Source organism: Schistocerca nitens, chromosome 11 (genome assembly GCF_023898315.1).
Source record: "Schistocerca nitens isolate TAMUIC-IGC-003100 chromosome 11, iqSchNite1.1, whole genome shotgun sequence".
In the NCBI taxonomy this organism is placed as follows: Eukaryota; Metazoa; Arthropoda; class Insecta; order Orthoptera; family Acrididae; genus Schistocerca; species Schistocerca nitens.
The window spans coordinates 73,194,892-73,219,191 of record NC_064624.1 but is presented as its reverse complement, the minus strand read 5'-3'; the positions used below and the strand labels follow the sequence as shown (position 1 = coordinate 73,219,191).

The 24,300-nt window shown below is 46.5% G+C and overlaps 1 protein-coding gene across 1 annotated transcript in view; it reads left to right on the top strand.

Moving 5' to 3' along the window:
* The first annotated feature begins 5,502 nt into the window (after positions 1 to 5,502).
* Positions 5,503 to 24,300, top strand: part of LOC126212940 (uncharacterized) — a 483,964-nt gene continuing 465,166 nt past the window's right edge. The window contains exon 1 of the mRNA XM_049940457.1: positions 5,503 to 5,624. The gene's annotated coding sequence lies outside the window, so the exon portion shown is untranslated. The remainder of the gene's footprint in view (positions 5,625 to 24,300) is intronic.

Sequence of the window (24,300 nt, the reverse complement as noted above, 5' to 3'; positions counted from 1 at the left end):
GGGCCGTCTCCAGCGGCGAGCGAATAATGAAACACATCAATGAAATTCTGCATCAGCTCGGTTCCGAGGAACCTGTACCGAAAATAGGAATAGAGATCAACATAAATATCATTTCCACCATTTATATTGCTCATGGAAAGCACACATTGCATGTTGTGCCACCATACAGCGAGACCTTCAAAGGTGGTGGTCCAGATAGCTGTGCACACCATTACCTCTAATACCCAGTAGCACGTCCTCTTGCACTGATGCATGGCTGTATTCGTCGTGGCATGCTATCCACAAGTTCTACGGGCACTGTTGGTCCACCTTGTCCCACTCCTCGACGGCGACTCGGCGTAGATCCCTCAGAGTGGTTGGTGGGTCGCGTCGTCTATTAACAGCCCTTTTCAATCTATCCCAGGCATGTTCGACAGAGTTCATGACTGGAAAACGTGCTGGCCACTCTAGTGGAGCTATTCTCAAGGAAGTCATTCACAAGATGTGCACGATGGGGACCCGAATTGTCATCCATGAAGACGAATGCCTCGCCAATATGCTGGCGATTCGGTTGTACTGCCGGTCGGAGGATGACATTCACGTATCGTGCAGCCGTTACAGCGCCTTCCATGTCCGCCAGCGGCAGCGTCTGCCCCATATAATGCCAATCCAAAATATCAGGGAACCTCCACCTTGATGCACGCGCTGGACAGTGTGTCTAAGGCGTTCAGCCTGACCGAGTTGCCTCCAAACACGTCTCCTACGATTGTCTGGTTGAAGACGTATGCAATACTCATCGGCGAAGAGAACGTTATGCCAGTCCTGAGCGGTCCATTGGACATGTTGTTGGGACCATCTGTACCGCGCTGCGTGGTGTCGTGGTCGCAAAGACGGACCTCGCCATGGACACCAGGAGTGAAGTTGCGCATCGTGCAGACTATTCGGGACTGTTTGAGTCGGAACACGACGTCATTTGGCTGCACGAAAGGCGTTATTCAACATGGTGGCGTTGCTGTCATTGTTCCTCCGAGCCATAATCCGTAGGTAGCGGTAATCCACTGCAGTAGTAGCCCTTGGCCGCTCTGATCGAGGCGTGTTATCGACAGTTCCTGTCTCTCTGTATCTCCTCCATCTCCAAACAACATCGCTTTCAGAATGAAATTTTCACTCTGCAGCGGATTGTGCTCTGATATGAAACTTCGTGGCAGATTAAAACTGTGTGCCGGACCGACACTCGAACTCGGAACATTTGCCTTTCGCGGACAACTGCTCTGCGAAGTTTGGAAGGTAGGAGACGAGGTACTGGAGGAATTAAAGCTGTGAGGACGGGTCGGGAGTCGTGCTTGAGTAGCTCAGTTGGTAGAGCACTTGCCCGCGAAAGGCAAAGGTCCCCAGTTCGAGTCTCGGTCCGGCACATAGTTTTAATCTGCCAGGAACTTTAATATCACTTTGGTTCACTCCGACACGCCTAGACAGTTCCCTTCTGCCTGGAACTGATCGGCTGTTGGACTCCCTCCGTCTAGCAGGCGCTTCTCATGCATGGTTGTTTACATCTTTGCCGGCCGAAGTGGCCGTGCGGTTAAAGGCGCTGCAGTCTGGAACCGCAAGACCACTACGGCCGCAGGTTCGAATCCTGCGTCGGACATGGATGTTTGTGATGTCCTTAGGTTAGTTAGGTTTAACTAGTTCTAGGGGACTAATGACCTCAGCAGTTGAGTCCCATAGTGCTCAGAGCCATTTGAACCATTTTTTTTTTGTTTACATCTTTGGGCGGCTTTAGTGACAAAATGGCTCAAATGGCTCTGAGCACTATAAGACTCAACTTCTGAGGTCATCAGTCCCCTAGAACTTAGAACTAGTTAAACCTAACTAACCTAAGGACTTCACACACATCCATGCCCGAGGCATGATTCGAACCTGCGACCGTAGCGGACACACGGTTCCAAACTGAAGCGCTTAGAACCGCACGGCCACACCGGCCGGCTTTAGTGACATCTCTGAACAGTCAAAGGAACTGTGATACAACACCCACAGTCAACGTCTATCTTGAGGAGTTCTGGGAATCGGTGTGATGCAAAACTTTTTCTGATGAGTGTATTTCTGACGAGTTTAATAACTCTTGACTCTTGAAATGCACGCAAGTCCTCGATGGCACTCGACAAAATTAGGACCTTTAGTGGGTGCCGAGCGTTTTCGAAGAATGGCGAACACCCCCACTAGTGTGACGTGACAAGTTCGTGGCAGGGCCTGCATTTCTCGTTCACCCCGCAAACTACCATACTGACCAGATATGAGGAACATGTGTCTCGCCTAACAGACCGCGCCACGCGGTAACAGGTACATTATCTTCTTAGTATTGCCATACCGCTTCTTATGCCATGTGTTTCTTGCTCGTTTCTCTCTGCAATAGCACTAACCGCTTTGCCCATTGTCTACAACGACGCAATATTTCGAAGCAATAAATATTTTACGAAAGCCAATGACTCGTACCTTTTTTTAAAAAAAAGTTTATTTAAAAACTAAACATTTTAGCTGTGTTGCTGCGGCTAATTCACATTTTGTTTTTTACCAAATTACACTCCTGGAAATTGAAATAAGAACACCGTGAATTCATTGTCCCAAGAACGGGAAACTTTATTGACACATTCCTGGGGTCAGATACATCACATGATCACACTGACAGAACCACAGGCACATAGACACAGGCAACAGAGCATGCACAATGTCGGCACTAGTACAGTGTATATCCACCTTTCGCAGCAATGCAGGCTGCTATTCTCCCATGGAGACGATCGTAGAGATGCTGGATGTAGTCCTGTGGAACGGCTTGCCATGCCATTTCCACCTGGCGCCTCAGTTGGACCAGCGTTCGTGCTGGACGTGCAGACCGCGTGAGACGACGCTTCATCCAGTCCCAAACATGCTCAATGGGGGACAGATCCGGAGATCTTGCTGGCCAGGGTAGTTGACTTACACCTTCTAGAGCACGTTGGGTGGCACGGGATACATGCGGACGTGCATTGTCCTGTTGGAACAGCAAGTTCCCTTGCCGGTCTAGGAATGGTAGAACGATGGGTTCGATGACGGTTTGGATGTACCGTGCACTATTCAGTGTCCCCTCGACGATCACCAGTGGTGTACGGCCAGTGTAGGAGATCGCTCCCCACACCATGATGCCGGGTGTTGGCCCTGTGTGCCTCGGTCGTATGCAGTCCTGATTGTGGCGCTCACCTGCACGGCGCCAAACACGCATACGACCATCATTGGCACCGAGGCAGAAGCGACTCTCATCGCTGAAGACGACACGTCTCCATTCGTCCCTCCATTCACGCCTGTCGCGACACCACTTGAGGCGGGCTGCACGATGTTGGGGCGTGAGCGGAAGACGGCCTAACGGTGTGCGGGACCGTAGGCCAGCTTCATGGAGACGGTTGCGAATGGTCCTCGCCGATACCCCAGGAGCAACAGTGTCCCTAATTTGCTGGGAAGTGGCGGTGCGGTCCCCTACGGCACTGCGTAGGATCGTACGGTCTTGGCGTGCATCCGTGCGTCGCTGCGGTCCGGTCCCAGGTCGACGGGCACGTGCACCTTCCGCCGACCACTGGCGACAACATCGATGTACTGTGGAGACCTCACGCCCCACGTGTTGAGCAATTCGGCGGTACGTCCACCCGGCCTCCCGCATGCCCACTATACGCCCTCGCTCAAAGTCCGTCAACTGCACATACGGTTCACGTCCACGCTGTCGCGGCATGCTACCAGTGTTAAAGACTGCGATGGAGCTCCGTATGCCACGGCAAACTGGCTGACACTGACGGCGGCGGTGCACAAATGCTGCGCAGCTAGCGCCATTCGACGGCCAACACCGCGGTTCCTGGTGTGTCCGCTGTGCCGTGCGTGTGATCATTGCTTGTACAGCCCTCTCGCAGTGTCCGGAGCAAGTATGGTGGGTCTGACACACCGGTGTCAATGTGTTCTTTTTTCCATTTCCAGGAGTGTATTAGTGTTGTGTGTTCTGGTGTTCAGCCCGAAGACTGTTTTGATGCAGCTCTCCATGCTACCCTATCCTGTGCAAGCCTCATCATCTCCTAGCAACTACTGGAAACAACATCTCTCTGAATCTGCTTACTGTATTCATCTCTTGGTCTCGCTCTACAATTTTATCCTCCACGCTGCCCTCCAGTACTGAACTGGTGATCCCTTGATGCTTCAGAACGTGTCCTACCAACCGATCCCTTCTTCTACTCAAGTTGTGCCACAAACTCCTCTTCTCGCCAATTGTATTCAGTAATTCTGCATTAGTTACATAGTCTACGCAGGTAATCTGCTGGATTCTTCTGAAGCACCATATTTCATATGCTTCCATTCTCTTCTCGCCTGAACTCTTTATCGTCCATAATTCACTTCCATATATCGTTACTCTCCATACAAATACTTTCACAAAAGATTTCCATGCACTTAAATCTATACTCGATGTTAACAAATTTCTCTTCTTCAGAAACACTTTCCTTGCCATTGCCAGTCTACATTTTATATCCTCTCTACTTCGGCCATCCTCAGCTATTTTGCTCCCCAAATAGCAAAACTCATCTACTACTGTGTCTCATTTCCTAATCTAATTCCCTCTGCATCACCTGATTTAATTCGACTACATTCCATTACCCTCCTTCATCTCATATCCTCCTTTCAAGACACTATCCATTTCGTTCAACTGTTCTTCCAAGTCCTTTGCTATCTCTGACAGAATTACCATGTCATCGGTAACGCTCAAGGTTTTTTATTTCTTCTCTCTACATTTTAACTTCTACTCAAAATTTTTCTTTTTTTCCCTTACTATTGGTTCAATGTAAATACTGAATAACATCGGGGATGGGTTACAACCCTGTCTGACTCCCTTCCCATCCATTGCTTTTCTTTCGAGTCCCCTGACTGTCCTGTAAATAGCCTTTCGCTCCCTGTATTTTACGCCTACCACCTTCAGAATTTGAAAGAGAGTATTCCACTCAGCATTGTCGAAAGCTTTCTCTAAGTCCACAACATATGTTTTCCTTTACTGAGCCTCGCTTCTAAGATACGTCGAAGAGTCAGCATTGCCCCCAGTGTTCCTACATTTCTCTGGAATCCAAACTAATCTTCCCAAAGTTAAAATTTTAGCAGTTTTTCCATTCTTCTGTAAAGGATTCGTGATAGTAGTTTGCAAGCACGATTATTAGTAAAAAATTAAAAAAAATTCTCCTGTTATAACCGAGACTAAAGAAATACCGAAATTACCGGTTATTCGCAACTGGAATATCGCTCTCGGTTTAAACCGGGCGGTTTTTCCTATCCCTAGTCGGTTGACGAGGCAAGCTGAGAATATGCGGTATGCAATCGCCTTAGTTATGACGTACCGTCTGGCCTCTGTGGGTTTGGGTGTTGCGCAAGGATACAACGTGCGTGTGTGTGTGTGTGTGTGTGTGTGTGTGTGTGTGCCGGAGGAGGGGGGGGGGAGGATGGGAGATGGGTCTGCAGGAGAGGACAGAGAGAGGACAGAGTGGGTGGAAGGTCGCCAGCTCAGCGGCTGATAGCCTGAGGGTAAGAGGCCAAGCCGGCGGCCGCCCACTGTGCACGGTGTTTGCGGCGAGCAACGGAGCGGGACCCATGTCGTAAGTCTCTACGTGTTCAAAGTTTTTGGGAACATTGTTGCACGAAACACAGGTCTAAATTTATAATCCGTTTAGCAAACATAGCTGTGGTCGCGTGCGGTTACTTATTATTTGTGGATGATTAGTTTCGATCTGCTACATAGATCATCATCAGATCTACGAGGCTGTTCAAAAAGTAGGGTGATTTTTTTAAACTGAGCGGGCAGCGTACATTCCTTTTTTTTGTTTTTGTTTGTTGTAATGTTGGTACACATATCCCGAACATTTACAGGGTGAGTCACCTAACGTTACCGCTGGATATATTTCGTAAACCACACCAAATATTGACGAACCGATTCCACAGACCGAACGTGAGGAGAGGGGCTACTGTAATTGTTTAATACAAACCATACAAAAATGCACGGAATTATGTTCTTTAACACAAACCTACTTTTTTTTAATGGAACCACGTTAGTTTTGCTAGCACATCTGAACAAATACGTAATCACTGCCGTTAGTTGCATTGTAAAATGTTAATTACATCCGGAGATATTGTAACCTAAAGTTGACGCTTGAAACCTCCGAAGTTCAGTTGCGTGTTGTAACAAACACGGGCCACGGTCGGCGAGCAGCATCTGCAGGGACATGTTTACGATGTTGACGCTTGAAACCTCCGAAGTTCAGTTGCGTGTTGTTACAAACACGGGCCACGGTCGGCGAGCAGCATCTGCAGGGACATGTTTACGATGACGACCGTGTTTACGAGTGTGGCTGTAGCGCACTGTTGTGGTTTGGTCTAGCTGTCGCAGTGTCCGCATGTAACGCTTGCTGCTATTGTAATTCTGCATTCGTCTCCGCACGCAGACCAACTGTAGTACACCGAGTTAGCAGACGTCTGCGATAGTGTAGTGCCGTAGGAACTGTGACCGTGGTGTATTCGAACTCTAAAAAGGCGGAGATGATACTCATATATGGCGCGTGTCGACGAAATGCAGCTGAAGCCTGCAGGGTGTATGCAGAACGGTACCCGAACAGAGAGCATCCAACATGCCGCACATTGCAAAACATCTACCGCCAACTGTATGCAACAGGTATGGTCGTAGCACGCAAACGGGTCCGTAACAGGCCCGTCACAGGAGAAGCGGGTGCAGTTGGTGTGTTAGCTGCTGTTGCCATGAACCCACACATGAGTACACGGGACGTTGCGAGAGCCGGTGGACTGAGTCAAAGTAGTGTCATGCGCATACTGCATCGTCACCGCTTTCACCCGTTTCATGTGTCGCTACATCAGCAATTACATGGTAATGACTTTAGTCATCGAGTGCAATTCTGTCAATGGGTATTAACAGAGAATGCGTCGCAGTTCTACCTGTTTACCGAAGAAGCGGGTTTCACAAACCACGGGGCAGTGAATCTACGGAACATGGATTACTGGTCCGTGGACAATCCTCGCTGGCTCAGACGGGTAGAGCGACAGCGTCCGTGGACTGTAAATGTATGGTGCGGAATCATTGGCCACCACCTCATTGGCCCACACTTCATTCCAGGGGCCCAAACAACTGCAACATACATCGCGTTTCAGCAAACGTTGCTCGAAAATGTCCCACTGGAAACGCGTCGACGTATGTGGTATCAACATCATGGTGCACCTGCACATTCCGCAATTAACACTAGGCTGACCCTTGGCAGGATGTTCGACAGGCGTTTCATAGGACGTGGCGGACGCATAAATTGGCCAGCCCGTTCTCCTGATCTTACACCTCTGGACTTCTTTCTGTGGGGTACGTTAAAGGAGAATGTGTACTGTGATGTGCCTACAACCCCAGAGGATATGAAACAACATATTGTGGCAGCCAGCGGCGACATTACACCAGATGTACTGCGGCGTGTACGACATTCATTATGACAGAGATTGCAATTGTGTGCAGCAAATGATGGCCACCACACTGAACATCTATTGGCCTGACATGTCGGGACACACTCTATTCCACTCCGTAATTGAAAACGGAAACCACACGTGTACGTGTACCTCACCCCTCATGGTAATGTACATGTGCGTCAGTGAAAAAGACCAATAGAAAGGTGTTAGCATGTGGATGTAATGTGGTGTTCCAGTCTCTTCTGTACCTAAGGTCCATCACCGTTCCGTTTGGATCCCTACGTAATTCGGTGCTCTCCGATACACACGATCGAACAGCGGAGGAGTGGTACTCAAGCGTCAACTTTAGGTTACAACATCTCCGGATGTAATTAACATTTTACAATGCAACAAACGGCACTGATTACGTATTTGTTTATATGTTCAGATGTGCTAACAAAACAAATGGGGTTCCATTCAAAAAAACGTAGGTTTGTGTTAAAAAAACATACTTCCGTGCATTTTTTTTATAGTTTGTATTAACCAATTACACTAGCCCCTCTCCTCACGTTCGGTCAGTGGAATCGATTCGTCAGTATTTGATGTGGTTTACGAAATATATCCAGCGGTAATGTTAGGTGACGCCCTGTATATTCACAGATTCAAGTGTACAGTATTCATCGTTTGTTTTTGACAGACTGAAAAGTCAGATGTGTTGTACTGTGCACGGCGATTTTGGATTAATATACAAAACGGAGCAACGAATTTGCATGCAATAAAGTGCTCTGAAACACTGGAAATGTTGATCCCGGGTTCGATTCCCGGCGGGGTCAGGGATTTTCTCTGCCTCGTGATGGCTGGGTGTTGTGTGATGTCCTTAGGTTAGTTAGGGGACTGATGACCATAGATGTTAAGTCCCATAGTGCTCAGAGCCATTTGAATCATTTTTTTGTTGATCCCAGTAAAAAAAATGTTTGCGAACCGTTCATGCTCTTCCAGCGTGGCGGAAAAGGTGCCAATGGCAAACCTCGTTCTGGACGCCCCAGGGCATCAAAAACAGATCGACGCTGTGAAGAAAATCGTTTTGGAAAATCGTCGAATTACCGAAAGAAGTGGCTCAGGATGTTGGCGTATCTGTCGGCTCGTGTGGGGCAATTTTTTCAAATGGTTTGTTTGGGCACGAGACGTGTGACGGCGAAGTTTGTTCCTAAACTTCTCAATTTTGATCAGAAGAATTGTCAAATGAGCATCGCTCAGGAGTTTTTGAATGACCTCAGTGATGATCCCGAATTGCTCAAAATGGTCGTAACTGGCGACGAAACATGGGTTTATGGTTATGACGTCGAAACCAAAGCCCAATCACCCCAATGGAGAGTCAAGACCGAAAAAACCCTGCCAAGTTCGATCAAATGTAACAAAGTTTTTCTCACAGTTTTTAATTACCGTGGCGTAGTGCATCATTAATTTTTCCCTGAAGGTCGTACGGTCAATAAGGGGTATTACCTTGACGTTACGTGCTGTTTGCGAGAGGCAAGAAGCAAAAAACTTTCGGAATTGTGGAAAAACAATTCATGGTTTTTGCATCACAAGAATGCATCTGCTCGTTCATAGTTGCTTGCGAGAGATTTTTTGGCCAGAAACAACACGACAATCGTGCCTCGGCCACCATATTCAAGGAGTTTTGCCCCCTGCAACGTTTTCCTCTCCCCATAGCTGAAGAGACCTAGGAAACGACGAAGATTTTCAACGACTAATGAAATAAATACTACAAGGCTAATGACGAATATTTTTTCTCTTCCTTTGGCATGGTAGGGATTACCCAATTTCTGCTTCACCTTAGACTGCGGCGTGTTGAAGTGTAGAACGCCGTTCTGAAACCATTACCAGAGGCACAGTCCAGATGTTCACTATTTCTATGTCTTCCCTATTAACCGTGCAACTCATGAGTCACCTTACAGCGATTTTTAGTGTCAGAGGCGAAAGCCACTGAAGAGTAAATGTGTTGGTAGGTGAGTGTAAGAATTCCAAGGTCCTAGAAAGTCTTCTGCAATTTCATCTACCTCATACAATAGTCTTATTGTTCGCTTTGCTGAATAACCATATTATCTATGTTTTTAATGCGCTTCCGCAGGACGTAATGAGGATGGAAACATTCAAAATAATCTAACATTCTTCTCTTTACATCAACAGACTTGGAGATGTTCCTGAGGGCAATATATGCAAAACTGGACTTTTTGATATGTATAGATCTTATAATTACATTTTCTCCGAGGCATTTAAGTCTCATCTTGATCTACGATAATGTTGGAAACAGAAGAAATGAATCTAGATTGGTGCCGTGATCGGGATTCGATCCCGAGTCTTCTTGCTTACTAGACACAGGTGTTGACCACTGCGCCACCACAGCACTGTAGAGCTATGGTCATCATTTCTGCGTAGTAAGCAGAAGATCCGGGTTCGAAACACGGCCGCGGCACAAATTTTAATTCATCACTTCAGCTTCCTAAATATTCTTGATTTGTGTATCTACCTATTGATTCCGTTTTAACCTTGTGTCCATTTGAACCATAACGAATTTTAAAAACTGTCTTTCACTTAGCTAGTGCGTATGGAAACTGAAGAAATGAATCAACATTAGTGCCGCGGTCGGGATTCGACCCCGAGTCTTCTTGCTTGCCGGCCGTAGTGGCGAAGCGGTTCTAGGCGCTACAGTCTGGAACCGCGCGACCGCTATGGTCGCAGGTTCGAATCCTGCCTCGGGCATGGATGTGTGTGATGTCCTTAGGTTAGTTAGGTTTAAGTAGTTCTAAGTTCTAGGGGACTGATGACCACAGCAGTTGAGTCCCATACTGCTCAGTGCCATTTGAACCAGTTTTTTTCTTCTTGCTTACTAGACAGAGATGTTGACCACTGCGCCACCACAGTACCGTAGAGCTATCGTCATCATTTCTGCGTAGTAAGGAGAAGATCTGGGTTCGAAACACGGCCGGGGCACAAATTTTAATTCATTTCTTCAGCTTCCAAAATATTCTTGATTTGTGTATCTACGTCCTGATTCCGTTTTAACCTGGTGTTCATTTGAACCATAAGGAATTTTACAAACTGCCTTTCACTTAGGTAGTGCGTATGGAAACTGAAGAACTGAATCAACATTAGTGCCGCGATCGGGATTCGACCCCGAGTTTTCTTGCTTGCCGGCCGGAGTGGCGAAGCGGTTCTAGGCGCTACAGTCTGGAACCGCGCAACCGCTATGGTCGCAGGTTCGAATCCTGCCTCGGGCATGGATGTATGTGATGTCCTTAGGTTAGTTAGGTTTAAGTAGTTCTAAGTTCTAGGGGACAGATGATCTCAGATGTTAAGTCCCAGATGTTAGTGCTCAGAGCCATTTGAACCATTTTTGAACCTTTTTTGAAATCACGTAGTACGTATCAAGACTTAAACAGTCAACTGTGAACCGCGTGTAGAGCTGTTCAGTTGTGATTAGTGCTTGTCTCGCAAGGCTGAGTGCAGTGGTCGTGCCACCTGCAAACACTGAAGTTCTTTGACCAGCACTTTAAAGTCTATGCAAGACGATTCATGTTGTCTAACAACAAGAGTGCTACCGATCTTTGTTGGAGCTCATATGAAGTGTTCCCCACGTTTATGAGGTGAGTCTCATGCCTGCGACACACTACGATTTGTGTTGCGAAGGCCGTATTCCATCTATGGTAGACGGATGCCGTTAATGACACCGTCACGCATTAGACTGACATGTAGGATTTTGTGGTGCGCGCAAACGGATTTGCGCAAGGTCACCAAATATGTCAATGGGATAATTTTTCCTGCTTAACTGAGAAAATACTTAATTTTTGATGTATTGTTTCCTTCGTGAGCCACCGGCATTTCCTCAGTTGTAACATCGGTTCCCTCGGATCACGGAAGTTAAGAGCTGTCGGGCTGGGCTAGCACTTGGATGGGTGACCATGCGGTCTGCCGAGCGCTGTTGGTAAGCGGGGTGCACTCAGCCCTTGTGAGACGAAGTGGGGAGCTACTTGACTGAGAAGTAGCTGCTCCGGTCTCGGAAACTGACATACGGCTGGGAGAGCGGTGTGCTGACCACATGCCCCTCCATATCCGCATCCGGTGACGCCTGTGCGCTGAGGATGCCACGGCGGCCGGTCGGTACCGTTGGGTCTGCGGTGCCTGTGGACTGATTTTACGTTTACGCTTTCTTTGTGAAGAAGTCTTTACCAAAGCTAACCTATGGGGCTCAGTACCCCTTGACAGCAACTTTCTCAGGGATTTTGAAAAGACAGGATCGAGTGAAACACGTCTGTAATTAAACATACTCTGAAACTTCCTGGCAGATTAAAACTGTGTGCCGGGCCGAGACTCGAACTCGGGACCTTTTCCTTCCGCGGGCAAGTGCTCTACCAACTGAGCTACCCAAGCACAACTCACGCCCCGTCCTCACAGCTTTACTTCTGCCAGTATCTCCTCTCCTACCTTCGAAACTTTACAGAAGCTCTCCTCGTTCTGGAAACATATTCTGCTTATCCTCAGTTTCATAGATCACTGTTCATTGATTACGTAGTTTTCTTAAGAGTAATCCTGTAAAGTCGGGACAAGGTTTAAATGTTCTACTGTAAGCCACGACATAAGCAACGTGGTTTCCACTTTTCAGTCATCTGATGATTTTTTTTTTAAATGAATGTCTGTCAGTCATTCGTGCAATACCTGCTGAAATAAATCTATTGCGTGTGTGTTGGGTTTGTTGCCACTGTGAGGAAATTATCAGTGTCGTCATACGGCAGAAGACGACACGGTAGCGGGCGGGTATCGCACGGTAATCAAGTCTTTGTCGTAGGCTTATTTATTTTGGTAAGTGTCCATTATAAATACTAGGTGTCACTAGTATGTTCTGTAATTACTAAAGGGCTTTTCCTAATATTCGAGTCTAACGCAGTGCGAAACTGCGCTTAGTGTTCTCCATACATTCCCCCCGCCGCCCGCAGAGTTATTAGCGACTGCCCTCCATACCTGCTGCCCCTCCAGCCCCCTCCCCCCTCCTCCTCTACTGGGGCGCCGTTGGTAGCAGCAGCTACAGCTGTGCGCCACGGCACACAGCCGCCACTGAAACTGACTCACTATCAGTAGGAGACAAGAAAGGACCCAAAATAGAACGACTGCACGTCGATAAACTGAAGGACCGCAACAGCTCCGCACGATTATTTAACGCTATAGCCGGAACGTGTAGGCGCACTGCCAAGCATGTGTTGCGCAAAGACTAGAGAGTAAGTCAGCACTTGAGTGTTGTTCATGTTGTTGTTGTTGGCTCAGTCCACAGCTGGGTTCAATTGGTCCAAATGGTTCTGAGCACTATGGGACTTGATGTCTGAGGTCAGCAGTCCCCTAGAACTTAGAACTACTTAAACCTAACCTAAGGACATCACACACATCCATGCCCGAGGCAGGATTCGAACTTGCGACTGTAGCGGTCGCAATGTTCCAGACTGAAGCGCCTAGAACCGCTTGGCCACACTGGCCGGCAAATACCGGTATCCCAGTTCTAAATTACCGGTATTTCTTTGCTCTCTGTTGTCACAGGTGTTGTTTATTTTTCTACTAATAACCGAGAAATGGAACCGAAATATCAATTAACCATAGCAGTCGTGATAAAAATGTTCCATTCGAATAAGCTTTTTTTTTCTTTTTAAGGTGCAATTTTTAGACGTAAAATTTCCTTTCGTGTCAGTCACATAAGACGTAGCACCCTTACACACAGCGACATGCGGTTTTCGAGAAATGTTAGAGCATAGAGTGGCAAGTATGCTTTTATTTGGTTCATATTTTTAGCACTGGTGTCAACTGAGATATAGAAGAAAGAACTTTTTTTAAAAAAATAACGTCTACTATAAATTGTTCATGTTGAACAGCAACAAGCCACAAACTGGAATGAGATTTTCACTGTGCAGCGTACTGTGCGCTGATATGAAACGTTGTTGTCCAGAACAAAAAGTGAGCTGTTAGGTCCTGAGTGACCCTTGCAAACTCATAGATCCACTGCAGGAAAAATGATTCGGACAAAGATTGTGACAAAAAAGTTCTATGACAGACCATGTCTCGATCACACTATCCTCCACACCACACTTTGTCTCTCTCTGTCTGTCTCTCTCCCTCCGTCTCTCTCCCCACCCTCCTCCCTCTCTCTGTATCTCTCTCACTCCCTCCCTCTCCCCACCCTCCCCCATCTAACTCTCTCTCTGTGTCACTACCTCCCTCCCTCTCACACCCTCCCTCCTCTCTCTGTCTGCCTCTCTCTGGTTCTCTCCCTCCCTCTCTCTCACCCCCTTCACACCTTTCTGTCTGCCTCTCTCTCTGTCCCTCCTCCCTCTTGCCACCCTCCCCCCTTCTCTCGCTGTCTCTCTCTCTTTCTCTCTCTCTCTCTCTCTCTCTCCCTCTGTCTGTTAGTCTCTCTCCCTCCCTCTCTCTCTCCACCCTCACCCACTCCCTCTCTCTCTATCTGTCTCTCTCTGTGTCTCTCCCTCCCTCTCTCTCCCTGCCCCTCCCCACCTCTCTCTCTACCTTCTCATTCTGTTAGTATAAAAGGAAGACGGCCATAACAGTAACGCATTGAGAATGCCGAATACTGTAAGGCCCTGGAAACTTATGGATGACATAGATATGACCATAAATACATACCTCTTACAGTAGCACTGCAGGGAATGTGCCATACTGGAGGGAGCCCTGTGTCACGTTTCAATCCTAATCCCTTTCCAAATTTCGCTTTCCTTTCCTTTCGTCTTTGCTCAGTGTAATGTCCGAGTAACATTGGCGATAGACTGCAATCCGGTCCCACCCTGTTCTCAACAACTGACTCCATATTCTGTACTTCGACTCTTATAGCTACAGTATCACTTCTGTAAAACTTGTAACTAAACTTTCACTCCATCTATTTTATCTTGGTTACGTTAAGAATTACAAAGCTCGTTTTCCTGTCATCATTCTCTATAGCTACCTCTACATTACAAATACTGCAGAACTATTTCGTCTATTTTGTGAAATGATGTGCAGGTAAGTACACTACTGGCCTTTAAAATTGCTACACCAAGAAGAAATGGAGATGATAAACGGGTATTCATTGGACAAATATATTATACTAGAAATGAGCTGTGATTACATTTTCACACAATTTGGGTGCATAGATCATGAGAAATCAGTTCCCAGAACAACCACCTCTGGCAGTAATAACGGCCTTGATACGCCTGGGCATTGAGTCAAACAGAGCTTGGATGGTGTGTACAGGTACAGCTGCCCATGCAGCTTCAACGCGATACCACAGTTTATCAAGAGTAGTGACTGCCGTATTGTGACGAGCCACCATTGACCAGACGTTTTCAGTTGGTGAGAGAGCTGGAGAATGAACTGGGCAGAGCAGCAGTCGAACATTTTCTGTATCCAGAAAGGTCCGTACAGGACCTGCAACATGCGGTCCTGCATTATCGTGATGAAATGTACCGTTTCGGAGGGATCGAATGAAGGATAGAGCAACGGGTCGTAACACATCTGAATGTAACGTCAACTGTTCAAAGTGCCGTCAATGCGAACATGAGGTGACCGAGACGTGTAACCAATGGCAACCCATAACATCAAGGAAGGTGATACACCAGAATGGCGGTGACGAATACACGCTTCCAATGTGCGTTCACCGCGATGTAGCCAAACACGGATGCGACCATCACGATGCTGTAAACAGAACCTGGTTTCATCCGAAAAAATAACGTTTTGCCATTCGTGCACCCAGGTTCGTCGTTGAGTACACCATCGCTTGCGCTCCTGTCTGTGATGCAGCGTCAAGGGTAACCGCAGCCACGGTCTCCGAGCTGATAGTCCGTGCTGCTGCAAACGTCGTCAAACTGTTCGTGCAGATGGTTGTTGTCTTGCAAACGTCCCCATCTGTTGACTCAGGGATCGAGACGTGGCTGCACGATCCGTTACAGCCATGCGAATAAGATGCCTGTCATCTCGACTGCTAGCGATACGAGACCGTTGGGTTCCATTGCGGCGTTCCGTATTACCCTCCTGAACCCACCGAATCCATGTTCTGCTAACAGTCATTGGATTTCGACCAACGCGGTACGATAAACCGCAATCGCGATAGGCGGAAACGTGATGGTACAGGTTTCTCCTCCTTACACGAGCATCACAACAACGTTTCACCAGGCAACTCCTGAGGTCATCAGTCCCCTAGAACTTATAACTAATTAAACCTAACTAACCGTAGGACATCACACACGGTCGCGCGGTTCCAAACTGTAGCACCTAGAACCGTTCGGCCACTCCGGCCGGTTCCAGGCATCATAAGTCAAATGTCGGTGTTGATAGGCCCAGGCGTGCCGTAAAGCTTTGTGTTGTGCAGTCATCAAGAGTAAACGAGTGGGCCTTCAGTTTCGAAAGCCCGTATCGATGATGTTTCGTTGAATGGTTCGCACCAGGGCACTCGTTGATGGCCATGCACTCAAATTTGCAGCAATTTGCGGAAGGCTTACACTTGTGTCACGTTGAACGATTCTCTCCAGTCATCGTTGGTGCCGTTCTTGCAGGATCTTTTTCCGGCCGCAGTGATGTCGGAGATTTGATGTTTTACCGGATTCCTGATATCCACGGTATACTCGTACAATGGTCGTACGGGAAAATCGCTACCTCGGAGATGCTGTGTCCCATCGCTCGTGCGCCGACTCTAACACCACTTTCAAACTCACAAGGGGAGGCCGCCAATTGTGAAATTCAGATTCGATTCATACTGCGCATAATAAAAGCTCATGGCCAGAGGTGTAATGTGGCAAAGCACCAAGATGCACTTCTCAGCCGTTGTCGAGAAAATCGACAGTTAAAAGAAACCGTTGCGGTGAAATACTCTCTACGAGCAATAATTTTCTACAGCGTCGTGGCGCAGCGGTAAGCGCTCGGGTTCGTAATCCGAAGGTCGCCGGACCGAATCTCGCGCCATGCAACCTTTTTTTTTTAGTATTTGTTTTTTGTAATTCAAATATATATATAATTCCCGACACTCAGTTGTAATAATTATGCATATAATAAGTGGTTGAAACTCGTTTGTCGTGGAAAAAACTGGCGACTTCGAACATCATTATGTATTTCACAAATGTTATTAATTGTCTTCATAATGTTAACCACGTATAGTTAACGGAAGACGTAGAAACGGTATTCCGAAACGAATACGTATAGCGTAAGTCAAACGTTCGAATTGGAATAGAGACCCCACGAACACAAATTTGCTGTGGCGGGTATGAAATATAAACTCCGTTACTCGCCCGTTAGACTTGAAGGACATATGTTGAATGGGCCGAAACGAGCCGCCGCATAACAGCGTAGTTGCCTGCTAACTTCGAAAGAAGGTAGATGCGGTCCCTAGCGCAACTTATAACATCGTCGAAAATCAGTGCGGACGGGAGAGCTTTGGTACACCCTGTTAAAAAAACGGAAAAATGGAGGCGGTACAATTGTAGAGCGATCCACCTTCACCAACATGCATAAGCAATTCATTAATAGTTTATATATATATATATATATATATATATATATATATATATATATATATATATATATGTGTGTGTGTGTGTGTGTGTGTGTGTGTGTTAGAGAGAGAGAGAGAGAGAATTACAAAAAACTAATAATAAAAAAAATTGCATAGCGCGAGATTCGATCCGGCGACCTTCGGATTACGAACCCGAGCGCTAACCGCTGCGCCACGACGCTGTAGAAAATTATTGCTCGTAGAGAGTATTTCACCGCAACGGTTTCTTTTAACTGTCGATTTTCTCGACAACGGCTGAGAAGTGCATCTTGGTGCTTTGCCACATTACACCTCTGGCGATGAGCTTTTATTATGCGCAGTATGAATCGAATCTGAATTTCACAATTGGCGGCCTCCCCTTGTCAGTTAAATCTCGATAGCCATTGTAGCAGCAGTAACCGCTGTAACACTTGCGCCAGACACTTGTCTAATACAGGCGTTGCCGACCGCATCGAAGTATTCTGCCAGTTTACGTATCTGTGTATTCGAATACGCATGCCTATACCAGTTTCTTTGGCGTTTCAGTGTCGATACTTGAAGTTCCACTTTCCAAACCCTGTACAAGGAGAACCACTGCTGAGATTGATGTCTAATCTGAACAGTATATTACTGATGCAGGGGGAAACATCATGCAACAACAACAATGCTAACGAAAACTGTACCAATAAACGGCACTGTATGTCTCTTAAGAGGGATCGGACGGTTTGGAGCAGGAGAGGCACCACATTACATTTTAATTTCCAGTGTCTGTATTTTAGAAATAAATTCATAAAACTTTGTCGGCATGACCAGGAAGGACTCACTTTCATAGCTGTGGAAGTTCAAAACCGTAATAGAATACATTATTTTTTACATGTGCAATTCATTTTTTCAGTTACTATTGGCTGCATTTGTTGCTATCGGCACATTTTTCATCATAAGTAAGAGAGATTCTTCGATGAAAATTGCACAGCGTACAAACCATACTTACAGGTGTATGAAACTCTAAAATTTATTTAATTTATGAAAAAATGAATGAGATGTTACATTTTAAACTTTATCTTTAGAAAAAACTCTAACTTTATAGTTAATTGTCTCAGTGTTTACCACAGTTTTTATTAGGTTTGGAAAAATATAGAGTTTCATACACCTGTAAGTATAGTTTCAAATCGATCAAATGGCTCTGAGCACTATGGGACTTAACATCTGTGGTCATCAGTCCCCTAGAACTTAGAACTACTTAAACCTAACTAACCTAAGGACAGCACACACATCCATGCCCGAGGCAGGATTCGAACGTGCGACCGTAGCAGCCGTGCGGTTCCGGACTGCGCGCCTAGAACCGCTAGACCACCGCGGCCGGCAAGTATAGTTTGTATCATGTGCAAACTTCATCGAAGAATCTCTCTTACTTATTAAGAAAAGCGTACCTATAGCAACAAATGTAGCCAATAGTAAGTGAAAAAAATGAAGAAATTGCATATGTAAAAAATAATTTATCTTGTTATGTTTTTGAACTTCCGCTGCTATGAGTGTGAATCCTGAATCCTTACTGGTCATGGTGAAAAAGTTATTATGAATTTTTTTCTAAAAGTATAGCCAGTGGAAATTAAACTGCCCTGTGTGGCGTCTCCTGCTCCATGTCGGCCCGTTTCATGTCCTACCCCCTTCACGTAAATGGGGTCGGCGACAACTTCAGTGATTCTTCAGTTTCTCCCGGCGTATTTGTTGCTCGAGCAGTCCACGGGTATACTGCCGGTTCATAGTGTCCAACGGGCACAATATTTCGCGACCGCCGGCGCGCGGGCGCGGACGGCGAAGAGAGCGGCCCGTGGGGGGAGGGGATTTAAAACGGCCGCCCGCCCTCAGGAGCTCAGTTCGTCTGCGCACCTGACGATGGCGACATTTATTGCCGAAATATTGTGCCCGTTGGACATTATGAACTGGCAGTAACCCGTGGACTGTTCGAACCTATAGATTAATCGCAGCAAGACGGCACAGTTGAAGTTGCATATTGCATACTGCACCATCTGTGCCGTTCAATGTGCATGGCAGACAACAGCTGTTTCACTGTCAGTTGGGCGGCGTCATACACCACGGCGAGGTCGTACCGCATCGGATGGGAAACATGCATTTGTAATTCTCCCGAGGCCGACAACCGCACATAAAGCCAAATGGCATCGGTTTCTGTCGTGAGACTGGCGCAAGACGTGTTCAGTACGGTGTCCACCGCCTTCTACCGCAAATAGGATTCGAGAAGCAACACGTTACACAACAGTTCGCAATGTCTCGGGGGGTCACCTTCAGAATGCATTGCGCAATGGCTGCCTCATTTCAGCTACATTCGTAATTGGAGCACTGAGCACAACATCTTCCAGATAACCCCACAGCCAGAAGTCACACGGATAAGGAGTTGGTGATCTTGACGGCCAGTGTGCATGGAAAGTGACGACTGATAATTCTAGCATTTCAGAAATTCGTCTGCAGCAGACGCTTCACTGGCTGCACAGTGCGCAGAGGAGCGCCATCTTGCGTAAAACTGACACTCCTCATTCCCATATTACACGCTTGGTAATTCAAACTGAAGAGGCAAAGAGACTGGTACGACTGGCTAATATCCTGTAGGGCCCCGGCAAGCACGCAGAAGTGCCGCAACACGACGTGGCACGGACTCGACTAATGTCTGAAATAGTTCTGGAGGGAACTGACACCAGTACATAAATCCGTAAAAGGGGGGGGGGGGGGAAGAGATCCCTTGGCTTGCCAGAAATGCTCAATAATGTTAATGTCTGGGGAGTTTGTTGGCCTGCGGTAATGTTTAGACTCATAAGAATGTTCCTGCTACAATTCTGGACGTGTGGGGTGTCGCATTGTCCTGCTGGAAATTCCCAAGTCCGTAGTAATGACAGTAGACATGAACAGATGCACGTGATCAGACAGGATGCTTACGTACGTGTCACTTGTCAGACTAGACGTAACAGGGGTTCCATATCACTCCAACTGCACACGCCCCACACCATTACAGAGCCTCCACCATCTTCAAGAGTCCCCTACTGACATGCAGGGTCCATGGATTCGTGGGGTTGTCTCCGTTCTCGTACGCGACCATCCACTAGATATAATTTGAAACGAGCAACATGTTTCCAGTCAGCAACAGTCCAATGCCGGTGTTGAGGGGCACAGGCGAGGCAGAAAGTTTTGTGTCCGGAAGGACATATCGATGATGTCCTAGTAATTGGAAATGGGTTTCGTCTGTCCACAGAATGTTGCACGCTATGCATTATCCATTTCTATGCGAGCAAGAGATTTCTGAACGAAAGTTTGTCTTGAAACATGGCGCGGCCTAATAACCCAGAAAATTTTAACTTCAGTGACAACGGCCACGAAAGCCTGCAGACTTACATGAAAGTTTGTCTTGCTGGCAGCTCAGATGGTGAGAATACTGAACATAAACAATTGCAACATGTGTAACGATAGACAAAAATGTTCTTCCTTTTTTTCCAAATTAACTGATTTGCACACACATTCCGATAACTGGTTAATGTTCTCAGTATGTGGTCTGACCACCTCTGGCAGCAATACAGGCCTGACAACGACTGGGGATGCAGTGAACGACGTCGTAGATCTCATGTTGAGGCAGTAACGCCCATTATTCCCGCAGAGCCGCTCGGAAGTCTTGGAGAGTGGTTGGTGGATGACAACGTGGTGCGATCCGCCTCTCTAGCGCATCGCAGACATGCTCTGTGGGATTCAAATCAGGAGACCAAGGAGGCCGCCTCATGTGTGCAATATCTCGCATTTCCAAACAAACATCAACCACCTGTGCTCTATGAGATCGAGCATTATCGCCCTTCAGTACGAAGTGTGGGCCAACAGCACCTCGCAACGACCTCGCGATACCTGGCAGCAGTTAAGACTTGCTGATTCACCTGTACAATTTCATGAAGAGGTGGTCGAGTGTCTCACACCATTAGGGATCCTATCTTTCCATGAGGTCCCAAGATGACCTCATAGCTAAAACTTGCCGATTCACCCGTACAATTTCAAGTAGAGCTGAGCCAGTGGTCAACATAATCCTTGCCCACACCATAAGAATCCTCTCTGATATCGATATTTTTACACAATGTTTGGGTCCCAAAATCGTCCTCCACGTTCCCTCCAGATGCCAATCCGTAGAGAACCACTCTCCACACTAAATTGGGACACATCTGAGAAAAGGACACGGGCCCGCTGTTCGACTATCCCGGTAAACATTTTGACGGCTCCACTCTAGACGTTCCCTCCTGTGAAGACACGCCGGAGGTACACATACAGCAAGTCTCAGACAGTAAAGCCCCCTGTACACCGTTGGCCTCGCTACAACACGTCCAGTGGATGCTGCGAGGTCAGACGACAGTAGATGTGCAGTACTAAGGTGATACCGCCGTGCCCTTACAGTCAAACAACGGTCCTTTTCTTTTTGATATCACACGTGGACTGCCCTGCGTGGTCTTCAGGATACAGTTTCGGTCTCTATTACCTATCGTCACATCCAGAAACAACAGAACGACTGACTTGAACCCATCGGGCCAAATAAGTTTGCGGCTGTCGTGCTTCCACTCTTCCTACGTCCCTCCACCGCAGAGAGTTTGGTAGGCGCCTTCTCTGTGCCATTCTGCACCGGCTGTGTACACAGCGAGTGTGGGTGGGGAGCTACCCAGAAAACACTACCTTGTTTGGTAGGTGCCCTGATGCCATCCTTGACGTGGTTTTCCGAAGACCAAAATGTCAACACGATAATATGGACATCTGTTGGAAATGTGTATGATTATCGAATTATCGAAGGAAGTAGATGAAGGTGAAATGGGAGATATGATACTGCGTGAAGAGTTTGGCAGAGCACTGAAAGCTCTAAGTCGATACAAGGCCCCGGGAGTCGACAACATTGCATTAGAACTACTGACAGAGTTGGGAGAGCCAGCCCTGAGAAAACTCTACCATGTTGTGAACAAGATGTATGAGACAGGCGAAATACCCTCAGACTTCAAGAAGAATATAATAATTCCAATCCCAAAGAAAGCAGGTGTTGACAGATGTAAAAATTACCAAACTATGAGTTTAATAAGTTGCAAAATACTAACACGAATTCTTTACAGACGAATGGAAAAACTGGTAGAAGCCGACCTCGGGGAAGATCAGTTTGGATTCGGTAGAAATGTTGGAACACGTGAGGCAATACTGACCCTACGACTTATCATAGAAAATAGATTAAGGAAAGACAAACCTACGTTTCTAGCATTTGTAGACTTCGAGAAAGCTTTTGACAATGTTGACTGGAATACTCTCTTACAAATTCTGAAGGTGGCATGGGTAAAACACAGGGAGCGAAAGGCTATTTACAATTTGTACAGAAACCAGATGGTAGTTATAAGAGTCGAGGGGTATAAAAGGGAAGCAGTGGTTCGGAAGGGAGTCAGACAGGGTTGTAGCCTATCCCCGATGTTATTCACTATGTACATTGAACAAGCAGTAAAGGAAACAAAAGAAAAATTCGGAGTAGGAATTAAAACCATGGAGAAGAAATAAAAACGTTGAGGTTCGCCGATGACATTGTAATTCTGTCAGACGCAGCAACGGACCTGGAAGAGCAGCTGAACAGAATGGACAGTTTCTTGATAGGAGGATATAAGATGAACATCAACAAAAGCCAAACGAGGATGATGGAACGTAGTCGAATTAAATCGGGTGATGCTGAGAGTATTAGATTAGGAAATGAGGCGCTTAAAGTAGTAAATGAGTTTTGCTATTTAGGGAGCAAAATAACTGAGGATGGTCGGAGTGGAGGAGATGTAAAATGTAGACTGACAATGGCAGGGAATGCGTTTCTGAAGAAGAGAAATTTGTCAACATCGAGTATAGATTTAAGTGTCAGGAAGTCATTTCGGAAAGTATTTGTATGGAGTGTAGCCATGTATGGATGTGAAACATGGACGATAAATAGTTAGGACAAGAAGGCAAAAGAAGCTTTCGAAATGTGGTGCTACAGAAGAATGCTGAAGATTACATGGGTAGATCACATAACTAATGAGGAGGTATTGAATAGAACTGGGGAGAAGAGCAATTTTTGCCACAACTTGTCTAGAAGAAGGGATCGGTTGGTAGGACATGTTCTGAGGCATCAAGGGATCACCAATGTAGTATTGGACGACAGCGTGGAGGGTAAAATTCGTAGAGGGAGACCAAGAGATGAATACACTAAACATATTCAGAAAGATGTAGGTTGCAGTAGGTACTGGGAGATGAGAAAGCTTGCACAGGATAGAGTAGCATGAAGAGCTGCATCAAACAGTCTCTGGACTGAAGACCACCACGACAACAACAACATCGAATGTGGCACATGACTGGGAAATAGCGGCTTGTTGCTTCAATTCTGGACACCAGTTTACTTGAGACCTAAAGGTTGGCTACGGGTGTCGCTACTGTGAATATGAATCGAAATGAAAGAACACCAGGCGCCTCCAAACGGAACCACATCGTCTGAAAGGGTTAATGCTCTGTTTTAGACTTATGACGTGACCCACCGGTCTAATAATTAATAGCCAGGTTAGCGAGCTGTAAAATAACGGATTTAACAAATAATTAGCTTAAGGTTAATTTTGTTGACCAACACAGTAGAATTACATTATATCTTCTAAAAGTTTAATGAAGTTACCCGGGTATCACCAAACGGGGGCCTCACATGTCTCTGCGGGGTAGCAGCTGTTAACCAATAATTATAAATACTGACAAACTTTAGTAGCGGAGCTTAAATCCCGTGTTGGTTTCCCGAAGCATCAACTACGAAAAGGCATGTGCATGCGTTTAAAGTCCAGATACCGTGTTTCTTCGCTGAACACGTTGCGAAACACTCTCCATTACTCATTATCTAGCGCCACAGCGGACATCATTGTCAGGAAAATAATCTGAGTTCACTGCTGTCTTGATGCTTACAACCGCGACGTTCGAACAAGTGCTTATGAATCGTAATATTCCAAGTCCCGCACGCAGTTGTAGCACTCTTAGTACAACGTCCTGCGTCCAGAAAAATCTAGAGTAATGGCACATTACATTATAATATAGTCTGGAACATTCAGAACCAGTGAAATCTTTAGTTGTGCTGTGACATTTCATCTAAATCATACTAATGGTGTGTGGCGGAGGGTACCTTCGGTACCACTATCTCGTTGCTCCAACCCTGTACCACTCGCGAATAGTGCGTGGCAAGAATGATTGTCGCTAAGCCTCTGTATTCGCTCTAATTTATTGAA